The 13,755-nt window shown below is 42.8% G+C and overlaps 1 protein-coding gene across 2 annotated transcripts in view; it reads left to right on the top strand.

Moving 5' to 3' along the window:
- The window catches only part of MAP3K5 (mitogen-activated protein kinase kinase kinase 5), a 282,518-nt gene that overhangs the window by 87,967 nt on the left and 180,796 nt on the right, over nt 1-13,755 (top strand). The gene's annotated exons all lie outside the window — the stretch shown is intronic.

Raw genomic sequence — 13,755 nt, forward strand, 5'->3', positions numbered from 1 at the left:
CTGTGACGCTGCTGTCTTGTTCAGCAGCTGTCACAGCTCCTACAGCGGGGACCGATCGCTGTGTCCCCGCTGATTAACCCCTTAAAAGCCGCGTTCTATAGAGATCGCGGCTTTTTAGGGGTTAAGCTGCCATCGCCGGCCTGCTACGCGATAGCGGCCGGCGATGGTGACTATGGCAACCGGACACCAAACAATGGCGTCCGGCTATGCCATAGACGGAAGCCTAGTGGGTCCTGACAACGTCAGGACCCACTATGCTTGCTGTCAGTGAGTAGCTGACAGTTCTAATACACTGCACTACGCATGTAGTGCAGTGTATTAGAATAGCGATCAGGGCCTCCTGCCCTCAAGTCCCCTAGTGGGACAAAGTAATAAAGTTAAAAAAAAGTTAAAAAAAGATGTGTAAAAATAAGAAAATAAAAGTTTTAAAAGTAATAAAAGTAAAAGTCCCACTTTTTCCCTTATCAGTCCTTTATTATTAATAAAAATATATAAACAAACAAATAAACTATACATAATTGGTATCGCCGCGTCCGTAACGGCCTGAACTACAAAATTATTTTGTTATTTATCCCGCACGGTGAACGCCGTAAAAAAAAATATTAATAAACCGTACCACAATCACAATTGTTTGGTCACTTCACCTCCCAAAAAATGGAATAAAAAGAGATCAAAAAGTCGCATGTACCTAAAAATGGTACTGATGGAAAATACAGTTCGTTACGCAAAAAATAAGTCCTCGCACGGCTTTATTGATTGAAAAATAAAAACGTTATGGCTCTTAGAATAAGGTAACACAAAAAGTGAATGATTGTTTACAAAACGTATTTTATTGTGCAAACGCCATAAGACATAAAAAAAAACTATAAACATCTGGTATCGCCATAATCAGATCGCCCCGCAGAATAAAGTGAATATGTCATTTATAGCGCACGGTGAACGCTGTAAAAAAAAAAGTATACAAAAACAATAGTAGAATTGCTGTTTATTAGTCACCACGCCACCTAAAAATGGAATAAAAACTGATCAAAAAGCCGCATGCACCCCATGAAAACTGCAATGGATTCCTCAAGGGGTCTAGTTTCCAAATTGGGGTCACTTTTGGGGGGTTTCCAATGTTTTGGCACCACAAGACCTCTTCAAACCGGACATGGTGCCTAATAAAAAAGAGGGCTCAAAATCCGCTAGGTGCTCCTTTGCTTCGGAGGCCGGTGCTTCAGTCCATTACCGCCCGAGGGCCACATGTGGGATATTTCTCTAAACTGCAGAATCTGGACAATACGTATTAATTTGTGTTTCTCTGATAAATCCTTTTGTGTTATAAAAAAAATGGTATAAAAAGAGTAAATTTCACCTCTACTTTGCTCTAAATTTCTGTGAAACACCTAAAGGGTTCATAAACTTTCTAAATGCTGTTGTGAATACTTTGAGGGGTCTAGTTTCTAAAATGGGGTGTTTGATAGGGGTTTCTAATATATGGGCCCCTCAAAGCAACTTCAGAAATGAACTGGAACCTAAAAAAAATAAAAAATGAGGCAATACTTCGCTTCTTACATTATACGGATAATGAGCCGTGCCCACTCCGAGATGACCCCAGTTTTGACCGTTTGTATAAACGGAGACCCCTATTAGACCGTTCCAGTGCCCGGTTTTCCCAAGCATACACCCCCGAGAAGTGTATTTCTATTGATGAGTCCCTGGTACATTTTAAAGGGAGGGTTCAATTCCGCCAGTACCTGCCAGGTAAGAGGGCAAGGTATGGCGTGAAGATGTATAAGCTGTGCGAGAGTGCATCAGGGTATACCTACAGGTTTAGGATATATGAAGGAAAGGCCACCCCCAAACCAGACTGCATCCTGGAGTACAATAGGTACATGGGAGGGATGGACTTGTCAAATCAAGTCCTGAAGCCCTACAGCGCCATGCGGTGTGGTATAAGAAGCTGGCCGGGCACATCATACAGATGGCTTTGTACAATGCGTATGTGCTACGTCGATGTGCAGGCCAGAGGGGAACTTTCCTGGAATTTCAAGATCTAATCTTTAGGGACCAGGAAGGGGGGGCACCCAGTACTTCTGGAAGCGAGGCCACACGCATCGTACCAGGGCAACACTTTCCAGGAGAAGGTCCCCAAACCGGTGGAAAGGGAAAGAGTCAAAAGAGGTGCAGAGTCTGCTATAAGAGGGGGATAAGGAAGAACACAATATACCAATGTGACACGTGTCCCGAAAAACCAGGGCTCTGTATAAAAGATTGTTTTAAAATGTATCATACATCCCTTGATTTTTAATTTACCCTGATGCACTCCGCACAGCTTACCCCCCTCATCTTTCCCTTCTGAGCCCTGCCGTATGCCCAGGCAGCTGATAACAGCCACATGTAGGGTATTGTCGTACCCAGGAGAACCCACATTACAATTTAAGGGGTGTATATCTCCCGTGGCGCATGCTGGGCACACTATATTGGACACTGAAATGGCATATACATATATAAAATTGCAAATCTCACACTGCACCATCTGCTGCGCATTATCTTTTACACAGTACCTGTGGGGTCAAAATGCTCACTACACCTCTAGATGAATGTCTTAAGGGGTGTAGTTTTTAAAATGGGGTCACTTCTCGGGGGTTTCAACTGTACTGGTACCTCAGGGGCTTCTGCACACATGACTTAGCACCAGAAAAGCTCCAGTAGGCCAAATGGTGGTCCTTTCCTTCTGAGCCCTCCCATGGGCCCAAAGGGCAGTTTATCACCACAAATGGGGTATTGCCGCACTAAGGACAAATTTGGCAACAAAATGGGGTATGTTGTTCCTTGTGAAAATAAGAAATTTTGATCAAAAATGACATCTTATTGGAAAAAATATCATTTTTTTCATTTCACAGCCCAATTCAAATAGGTGCTGTGAAAAACCTGTGCGGTCAAAATGATAACAAAAACCATAAATGAATTCCTTGAGGGGTGTAGTTTCCAAAATGGGGTCACTTCTGGTGGGTTTCCATTGCTTTGATACCTCTGGGGCTCTGCAAATGCGACATGGCACCCGAAAACCAATCCAGCAAAATCTGGACTCCAACAAACACATAGCGCTCCTTTCCTTCTGAGCCCTCCCATGGGCCCAAACGGCAGTTTATCACCACAAATGGGGTATTGCCGCACTAAGGACAAATTGGGCAACAAAATGGGGTATGTTGTTCCCTGTGAAAATAAGAAAATTTGATCAAAAATGACATTTTATTGGAAAAAATATCATTTTTTTCATTTCACAGCCCAATTCAAATAGGTGCTGTGAAAAAACTGTGCGGTCAAAATGATAACAAAAACCATAAATGAATTCCTTGAGGGGTGTAATTTCCAAAATGGGGTCACTTCTGGTGGGTTTCCATTGTTTTGATACCTCAACGCCTCTTCAAACCTGGCATGCTGCCTAAAATATATTCTAATAAAAAAGAGGCCTCAAAATGCACTAGGTGCTTCTTTGCTTCTAGGGCTTGTGTTTTAGTCCACGAGCGCAGTAGGGCCACATGTGGGACATTTCTAAAAACTGCAGAATCTGGACAATACATATTTAGTAGTGTTTCTCTGGTAAAACCTTCTCTGTTACTAAAAAAAAATTGAATAAAATTGAAATTCAGCAGAAAAAATGAAATTTGCAAATTTCATTTCCAATTTGCTTTAATTCCTGTGAAATGCCTGAAGGGTTAAAAAACTTTCTATATGCTGTTTTGAATACTTTGAGGGGTCTAGTTTTTAAAATGGGGTGTTTTATGGGGGTTTCTAATACATAGGCCCCTCAAATCCACTTCAGAACTGAACTGGCACCTTCAAAAAAAGGCTTTTGAAATTTTCTTAAGAATATGAGAAATTGCTGTTTATGTTCTAAACCTTGTAACGTCCAAGAAAAATAAAATAATGTTCAAAAAACGATGCCAATCTAAAGTAGACATATGGGAAATGCGAACTAGTAACTATTTTGGGTGGTATAATCGTCTGTTTTTCAAGCAGATGCATTTAAATTCTGAAAAATGCTATTTTTTGTAAATTTTCTCTAAATTTTGCAATTTTTCACAAATAAAGACTGAATATATCGACCAAATTTTACCACGAACATGAAGCCCAAAGTGTCACGAGAAAACAATCTCAGAATCGCTTGGATAGGTTTAAGCATTCCGACGTTATTACCACATAAAGTGAAATATGTCAGATTTGAAAAATGGGCTCTGAGCCTTAAGGCCCAAACTAGGCTGCGTCCTTAAGGGGTTAAGTTATTTGAAATAAAATTTTGGATTGAAAATGATTGTCAAGTGCTTCCCCCTAAGGCCCCATGCACACGACCATAGTTTTTCATCCATAAATACGGATTCATAATTACGGATGAAATTGCAGACCCATTCGTTTCTATTGGCCACGGATACATTTCCGTATATTTCCGTATAGTTCTTGCAAATTACTTTCAATAATATTAGGAAATTATTGGGAATTTACATACATTTTATTATTTATGGCATTTTGAAATACTAACTTCTAAGTTCCCCTTTTTTTCTCATAGATCATGTTAGTAAGCTACAGATGTGTCCTCACCTGACTTATCTCTATTTTATTTTTTATTTTTTTTAACAAGGGTTTTCTTTACCGGATTGCTGTGACTGAGGCTCCCTTGTTGAAAAAAATAAAAAATTATATATATATATATAATATATATACATACATACATACATACATACATACATACATACATGCATTTTTATACAAGATGCGCAAGATTGTATTAAATTGGTATCCTGATTAATTGTGTAACTTAGAGGGGTTGTCCGGTTTATGCAAAAAAAAGTTTGTTTTTATAATTAAAAGTTACACAATTTTACAAAAAACTAAATTAAATCTTCACGGTCTACGAGATAACTCCTTATTATTTAGGAGGAAACATCATTGTTTACTTCCAATGGATAATGTTCAATCCTTGGTGATGTGATCACACAGGTGTACGGCTCATTAGAAGACAAAGCTCTGACACACATACTGTAAGTGTAACGTACTGTGTGTCCATCACCTGACCATGGACAGAATTTCCTTCACTGGAAGTAAACATTGAAGATTCCTACTGGATAACTACAAGCAGAGATCTTGAAAATTGTGAGGAATTAATGCAAAAAGGATATGGGGAAATTGTATAACTTTTAAATATACAAAAAATAACATGAATTTGATAAAACCGGACAACACATTTTAATGCGATTTTAAGAAAAGATAAGAGGAAGAATTGCATTACATTTGAATCCACTTCCGGCCTTGGCTAAAAAAAACAATGTATGAAAAGCGGCCTAAAAAAACTTTTTTTTCCAGAAAATGCGGTGTGTGAAACCTCCCTAAAGCAAATCATTGCTGCTTACAGCTCAGAGCAGCAAGATGGCTGCCCACATAATCCTGTACCAAAAATAAATAATTTGAAACAAATGTGGGCCTTATTCACACGACAGTGAAAAATGGCCATGTGACAGTCACACGGCCGTTTTCAGAACACTGCTGTTTTTTTAATGGCCGTCCAAAAATAGGACATGTCCTATTTTTGGCCGTTTTCACGGCCTGACGGTCCCCATAGAAGTCAATGGATCAGTTTTTAATGGCTGTCAATACATCAACCGTTAAAAACTGATCTGTGACATGGGGATTGGCAAGGAAACTACTAGTTCCCTTGCTGGCTATCGGCGATGCGATGACACCGATGCAGCGCCGACCTCTTCATGTGTTGTCTCTCGTCTTCCCGGGTTCTGCGAAGGCAACGCAATGACGTCATCATGCCGCCTTCGCAGATCCCGTAAAGACGAGAGACCACGCGTGAAGACGAGCTGCATCGGTGAGTGTTATCGCGTCGCCGCAGGTCCCGTGAAGACAGCGCTGCATTGGTGGGGCATTCATGTTGGGCTGTGTGGCATATACAGGGAGGAGTGTGGCATCCTATACAGGGGGGTGTGTGGCATCCTATACAGGGGTATGTGTGGCATCCTATACAGGGGTATGTGTGGCATCCTATACAGGGGGGTGTGTGGCATCCTATACAGGGGGGTGTGTGGCATCCTATACAGGGGGGTGTGTGGCATCCTATACAGGGGGGTGTGTGGCATCCTATACAGGGGGGTGTGTGGCATCCTATACAGGGGGGTGTGTGGCATCCTATACAGGGGGGTGTGTGGCATCCTATACAGGGGGGTGTGTGGCATCCTATACAGGGGGGTGTGTGGCATCCTATACAGGGAGGTGTGTGGCATCCTATACAGGGAGGTGTGTGGCATCCTATACAGAGAGGCTGTAAATAGTGTCTAGGTAAACATGTAACCTTCATTTGGGTGTTTTCAGGAGGCTGGGACAAAACAAAGCCTGACCAATGAAATTCATCAGTTTTTTTTAATGGCCGTGAAAAACTGATGCAAAACGGATGTCAAACGGCCATTAAAAACAGACAGACGGACTGGAAATGGAAGAAATTTGGATGCAAAATGGCCATCAAAAACTGACAGTTGATCAGTTTTTAATGGACATTGTTTTTTTCACTGTTGTGTGAATATAGCCTTACAATCCCAAAATAAAAAAACATTTGACATTAGATTTTTAATTCAATATTTTAATTAGTAAAAAAAAATAAGTTGATCGTCCCTTATAAGATGTACTCGCATTATTTTTGTTTTATATCAGGAAATTTTAATGCAGATAATGTGTGAAGTACCTCAAAACCAGTGGTGACATACATTTTCATAGGTCTATTGTACTTAACCCCTTCCTGACATCCGCCGTATATATACGGCGCACGCCGGGTGGGGGAATATGGAGCGGGCTCACGGGCTGAGTCCGCTCCATAGAGCGAGTGTGTCGGCTGTGTGTTACAGCCGACACTTCCGGGTTACAAGCGGGATCGCGCTTTAGCGCGATCCCGCTTGTTTAACCCGTTAAATGCTGCGTTCAATAGAGATCGCGGCATTTAAATTACTAAAAACAGGGGGCGACCCCCTGTAACGTCTCAACGGCCCCCCCCCCGCGGCGAGATCGGGGGGAGCCGTTGGTTCACACGGCTGCCTGGGGGTCTGACGAAGTCCCCCATCTTGGTACTCCTATGAAGCTCTGCCTCTGGCAGGGCTTCATAGGAGACTGCAGAATCACGATATACTACAATACATTAGTATTGCAGTATATCGTGCAAGCGATCTAACGATCGCTGGTTGAAGTCCCCTAGGGGGACTAATAAAAAATGTAAAAATGAGTTAAATAAAGTTGTTTTTTTTGTATAAAAAAAATAAAAATATTAAAAGTTCAAAAAAACCCCCCTTTTCCCCCTAGAGCATAGTAAAAAATTAAATAAATAAACATAATTGGTATCGCCGCGTCCGTAAAAGTCTGAACTATCACAATATATCATTATTTAACCCGCACGGTGAACGCCGTAAAAAAAATAAAATTGTAAACGCCAGGATCTCTATTTTTTGTTCACCTAATCTCCCACAAAAATTAAATTAAATAAGTGATCAAACCGTCACATTTACACCAAAATGGTATTATTAAAAACTACAGCTTATCCCGCAAAAAAATAAGCCCTCATACCACTTAATCAACGGAAAAATAAAGACGTTATGGCTCTTGGAATTTGGCGAAACAAAATAAATTTTCTTTTTTACACTTAGGTTTTTAATTGTAAAAGTATTAAAATATAGAAAAACCTACACATATTTGGTATCGGCGTAATCGTATTGACCCATAGAGTAAAATGAATATGTTGTTTTAATTGTACAGTGAATTCCGTAAAAATGGCGCGCAAAAAACCATGGCGGAATCGCAGGTTTTTTCATTTTCTACCCCACAAATAATTTTTTTCCCGTTTCCTAGTACATTATACGGCAAAATAAATGGTGCTACGAAAAACTACAACTTGTCCTGCAAAAATCGAGCCCTCATAGTATATCGACGGAAAAATAAAGGCGTTATGGCCTTTGGAAGGTGGGGAGGGAAAAACTAAAATGAAAATCTGAAAAAGGGCTGTGGCGTGAAAGGGTTAAAATTTGTAAACTTGAATTTGATCCTGAATCTACACTACCGTTCAAAAGTTTGCGGTCACCCAGACAATTTTGTGTTTTCCATGAAAACTCACACTTTTATTTATCAAATGAGTTGCAAAATGACTAGAAAATATAGTCAAGACATTGACAAGGTTAGAAATAATGATTCATCAAAGAATGCTCCATTTGCCACGATTACAGCATTGCAGACCTTTGGCATTCTAGCTGTTAATTTGCTGAGGTAATCGGGAGAAATTTCACCCCATGCTTCCAGAAGCCCCTCCCACAAGTTGGATTGGCTTGATGGGCACTTCTTGCGTACCATACGGTCAAGCTGCTCCCACAACAGCTCTATGGGGTTGAGATCTGGTGACTGCGCTGGCCACTCCATTACAGATAGAATACCAGCTGCCTGCTTCTTCCCTAAATAGTTCTTGCATAATTTGGAGGTGTGCTTTGGGTCATTGTCCTGTTGTAGGATGAAATTGGCTCCAATCAAGCGCTGCCCACAGGGTATGGCATGGCGTTGCAAAATGGAGTGATAGCCTTCCTTATTCAAAATCCCTTTTACCTTGTACAAATCTCCCACTTTACCAGCACCAAAGCAACCCCAGACCATCACATTACCTCCACCATGCTTGACAGATGGCGTCGGACACTCTTCCAGCATCTTTTCAGTTGTTCTGCGTCTCTCAAATGTTCTTCTGTGTGATCCAAACACCTCAAACTTCGATTCGTCTGTCCATAACACTTTTTTCCAATCTTCCTCTGTCCAATGTTTGTGTGCTTTTGCCCATATTAATCTTTTCCTTTTATTAGCCAGTCTCAGATATGGCTTTTTCTTTGCCACGCTGCCCTGAAGGCCAGCATCCCGGAGTCGCCTCTTCACTGTAGACGTTGACACTGGCGTTTTGCGGGTACTATTTAATGAAGCTGCCAGTTGAGGACCTGAGAAGCGTCTATTTCTCAAACTAGAGACTCTACTGTACTTGGCTTGTTGCTCAGTTGTGCAGCGGGGCCTCCCACTTCTCTTTCTACTCTGGTTAGAGCCTGTTTGTGCTGTCCTCTGAAGGGAGTAGTACACACCGTTATAGGAAATCTTCAGTTTCTTGGCAATTTCTCACATGAAATAGCCTTCATTTCTTTTTTTTTTTAAATATCCTTTTTATTGTCAGTTTTCACATTTTCTTACAAACATTTCACGTAAGAGTTACATCATGAGTGCGCAGCACTCAACTGTCATGGGATTAACTTTTGATTTAGATTCAACATAACATATAAACACACCAACATAGAAACATGGCATAATTGTCGATCTTCAGATGGACCAAACAAACATGACTCCCCCAACTCCAACACCACCTAGATCATCAATGAGTTTCCACTCATCCTTTCTCCCCCAGCTGGCTCACAGTTGCATCCTCCCTAAACCGCCTGCCAAGAGCTGCGTGCAGTACCACTTTGTGTACTGGAAAGGCCTAACAATTTCCGCTATTTCGGCTGTTGTACATTGCGTTTCTATAAATACTTGCCACTTATCAAATAGCTTCTTGGTTCCCGTTTCCTTCCGCCTTTCCACCTCCACCCTCTCAAGAACCAATAACTGTTTCAGCCGTGACACAATCATTTCTAACCCCGGCGTGTCTGCCTCTAACCAGTGACTCAGGAGGCATCTCAAAGCTACCAGTAGAATCGTGTGCACCAACACGGGAGGTGATCTTACTCCTCGAGCACCCTCTTCCTCCGGCGGCCGCGCTTGATGGAATAGTAGCGCTTGAGGCGTCATTGGGAGATTCGTTTTCCAATGGTCCTTAATATATTTCTGTACCATCCCCCAAAATCGTTTCGTGTGTACACACCCCCACACTCCATGCCACAAATTCGTCAGTGGTGTATTGCACTTGGGACAACTTGTAATGCGATCAGGGAAAGATTGTGAGGGCAAGATATTAAAACCATATATAGCTGCATGCATCAACTTGAAATAGGTTTCCCTCCAGCTCTCATTTATCACACTCTTCCGTACCGTCTCCCAACCTCCCAGTATGGTCTCTCCTATATCTGGATCCTGAGTCCACCGTTCCCAGCTTTTAAAACTAATCCTTAATTGCGGACGAACAAAACCCTCTCTCAATGCTCTATACATTCCTGAAATGGTCGCCCGCCCAGTTGTTGGACCTATGACCTCGTCCAGAGTGTGCGTAGTAGCTTCCTTACTCAAATCCCTGAGCCTGGAGGTACAAAATGTTCGTACCTGAAGTACTTGCAAAAAATTGACTCTATATATGGGTCTGAGTTTAGCGGTGATTTCCTCCCCAGTTAACCACCTCTTTTCCTCTGTATGCATGAGATCCCCTGCGCTACCAATGCCTACCCTCCCCCATGAGGCAATTCCGTCCCCCTTGTCCATTCCCGGTAAAAACTCCGGGTGGCCGCTCAACGGCATATACTTCGATAACAGGTGGGGTAACCCAAACTGCTTACGTACCACTTTCCAAGCTAGAACTGTATCTCTCAATACAATGGAGGTTTTGAGACGGCACGGAAGAGAAGCGATTCTACAATGTAACAAAGCTTTCAGGTTCCAAGGTGAGGCATACTCCCCTTCCAGATCTAAATTGGAATAATTACTTGTTTCATGAAGCCAATCTACTACATGACGCATAAGACAGACCACGTTATAACCCCTGACATTCGGAAAGTTCACACCCCCTTCTTGTTTGCCCATCATGAACTTGGTGAGTGCTATGCGCGGCCTTTTTCCTGCCCATATAAATTTAGTGAATGAAGCCGTCAATTTCGAGACATCCACATGCTTCAATAAGAGAGGTAGCGTTTGAAAGGGGTATAGCATTCTAGGAAAACTAACCATCTTGATCAGATGACATCTTCCCAAGAGGGACAACGGCAATTGGCCCCATCTAGTGAGTTCCGCTTGTATTTTTTTAATTAACGGGGGATAATTTAGGCCATACAGAGTGTCTGGTACCCTCCCTATTTTGATACCCAGATAGGTAATGCAGTGTTCCACCGGTGATATCCCGCAACCCAAGGATTGCCAAAAGGTCTTTGGCAATGGCCTGCCCAACTCCAGCAGTTCGCTCTTAGCTATATTGACTTTGTATCCCGAGCACTGCCCAAATTCCTTCAAAAATTGAAAAACCTTCCCTAAATGCTCCTGAGGGTTTGACATAAAAAGTATGACATCATCAGCGAACAGGGCTAATTTCACTGCACAAGATCCCACTTGAATGCCTCTGAACATATCCGATTCCTCCAAGAATCTGGCCATAGGTTCCAGTGCTAGATTGAATAGCAGGGGCGACAAGGGGCAACCCTGCCGTGTTCCTTTATGTAATTGGAAGGGATCTGATAGGAACCCCGAGGAGTGAACACGTGCTTGCGGGCTATTGTAGACTCCCTTCAGGAAGACCCGGAAATCTCCCTGAATGTTCATTTTGTCTAGCACCATCCCCAGCCATTCCCATTGTATGTTATCAAAGGCTTTCTCTGCGTCTAGCGCTAAAAGTGCCGGCCTGGTACCTGGCTGGGGATCGTGCCTGACTGTTTCTAGCACCGTCAATACCTTACGTAAATTTGTCACTGCAGCCCTGCCCTTTACAAAGCCTACCTGAGATTTTCCCACCAGTATGGGTAGATACATAGCCAGTCGATTGGCCAAAATTTTTGTGAGCAATTTCTGATCTTGATCTATCAGCGAGATGGGGCGGTACGACCCCGGGTCAAGAGGATTCTTCCCCTTCTTGGGTAGCACCTTTTATATGCGCTACCTTGGCCTCTGCTGGTAGAGCTCCCGTTCCTAGTAAAGTATTATAATATGCCACCAAGGTAGGGCTGATTTCTTCTCTCAGAGATTTGAAAAACTCCCCTGTGAATCCATCCGGACCCGGGGCCTTTCCGTTAGATAATGTTTTAATGGCGCTCCAAACTTCCTCTAGTGTAATCTCCGCGCTCAAATGACCATTCTGCTCCTGGGTAAGCCCTGGCAACTTCACCTTCTCCAAAAATTCCCTCCCTTTTTGGAGATCTATGGGTGTTTCTGAGTAAAGGGCTTGGTAATATTTACTTAATATGGTATTGATTTTTTTTGGGTCCGAGGTAGGAGTTCCGTTTGATTCTTTAAGTGTTGAAATGTGTGACGGTGCATACCTCCCCTTTGCTAACCGCGCTAATAATTTGCCCGCCTTATTGCCGAAACGCATTAAATCAGCATCAAATTGGGACCGGTAAATACTCTCTCTTTTGTCTAACCATTGATCAAACTGTCGCTTGGCTTCCTTCCATTCCTCCCCCAATAGCATTGATGGCGAATGTAGGAATGCTGTGTACGCACGCCGTAATCTGTCGCTCGCTGCCTTGTATCCTTCGGTCGTCCTACGTTTAAGATTAGACATATACTGCATGATTTTCCCTCTTATTACCGCCTTGGCTGTACGCCAATACAATGACGGTTCCGAGCGATGCGCTACATTATCCCCATCGAATTCCATCCACCACCCCTTAAGCTTCTGTGTAAAGCCCTCATCCTTTGCCAGAAAAGCGGGAAACCTCCAGATAAAATCCGTTCCTCTAGCTACTGTGTCGGCCAAGGTAATGGTAACCGGAGCATGGTCCGAAATAACTAAATCTTCAATTGTCGCTTCACGTAAACGTCGCGACATTGCGTCACTAACTAACAAATAATCAATACGCGACCATGACTGATGAACATGAGAGAAATGTGTATATTCCCGCGCATCTGGGTGTAAACTCCTCCACGCATCTATTAGGGCCGTGTGTCTTAAAAAGTCGGGCAAGATCTTATCTCTATTTCTCTGCGAACTAGTCCCTGCGCTCCTATCCTCCTTTGAAGACCTTACAGTGTTAAGGTCTCCCCCTAAAATCAAAAACCTAGTGCGATCCTGCTGGAGTTGGGTTTCCAAGTGACCAAAAAAACCAGTGTTAACCGTATTTGGGCCATACACATTATAAATACTGATGGTTTCCCCTGCATGCTCCATCACTAGATGGATCCAACGGCCCTCGTCATCCCGTTCCTGGGACACCAGCGTAAACGCAAAGTTTTTATGTACCAGAATTATAACTCCCGCCTTACCCTCCCTTGCCGACGAGCCAAAAACCTGACCCACCCAGAACTTTTGCAAATACTTAAACTCCGGCTCGGTTAGGTGAGTTTCCTGCAATAGGGCCACATCAGGATGCAATCGTTTCATGTGCCTTAAAAGTTTGGTCCGTTTCTGTGGGGATCTCAGCCCTTTAACGTTCCAAGAAACTATTTTCATGTTATTGGACCGTGTTTAAGATGAGCTAAAGTGCCTAAAAGTCGTGTGGAGTCCAGGGAGTCAGATCCGTCTTTTCCCAAGAGCCATGTACACACATTAACATTAACATCATAACCAAACCCTGGCTTGTAAGCCAGAACCAACAATGCCAACCATCCCTTACCTAACAAAATCATAAAATCACCTGCGGCAAGGGTTAGCATTCCCTTAATACCCACTGGTGTATGTGACTTCACTTTTTTCTGTTATGCCAGAACGCGCCCCTCCCTCCCCCTCCCCCCCAGCCTGCCTATATGGCTCCTTCCATGAGGAAGTAACACCTGCCCTTGCCCCCTCAGTACCTCTTTGTCACCTGCGCACCCTTATGTACCTTCCCTTATCATTACTTTAACAGCCTAGAGTCCGTTAGG

Source organism: Rhinoderma darwinii, chromosome 4 (assembly GCF_050947455.1).
Source record: "Rhinoderma darwinii isolate aRhiDar2 chromosome 4, aRhiDar2.hap1, whole genome shotgun sequence".
NCBI lineage: Eukaryota > Metazoa > Chordata > Amphibia > Anura > Rhinodermatidae > Rhinoderma > Rhinoderma darwinii.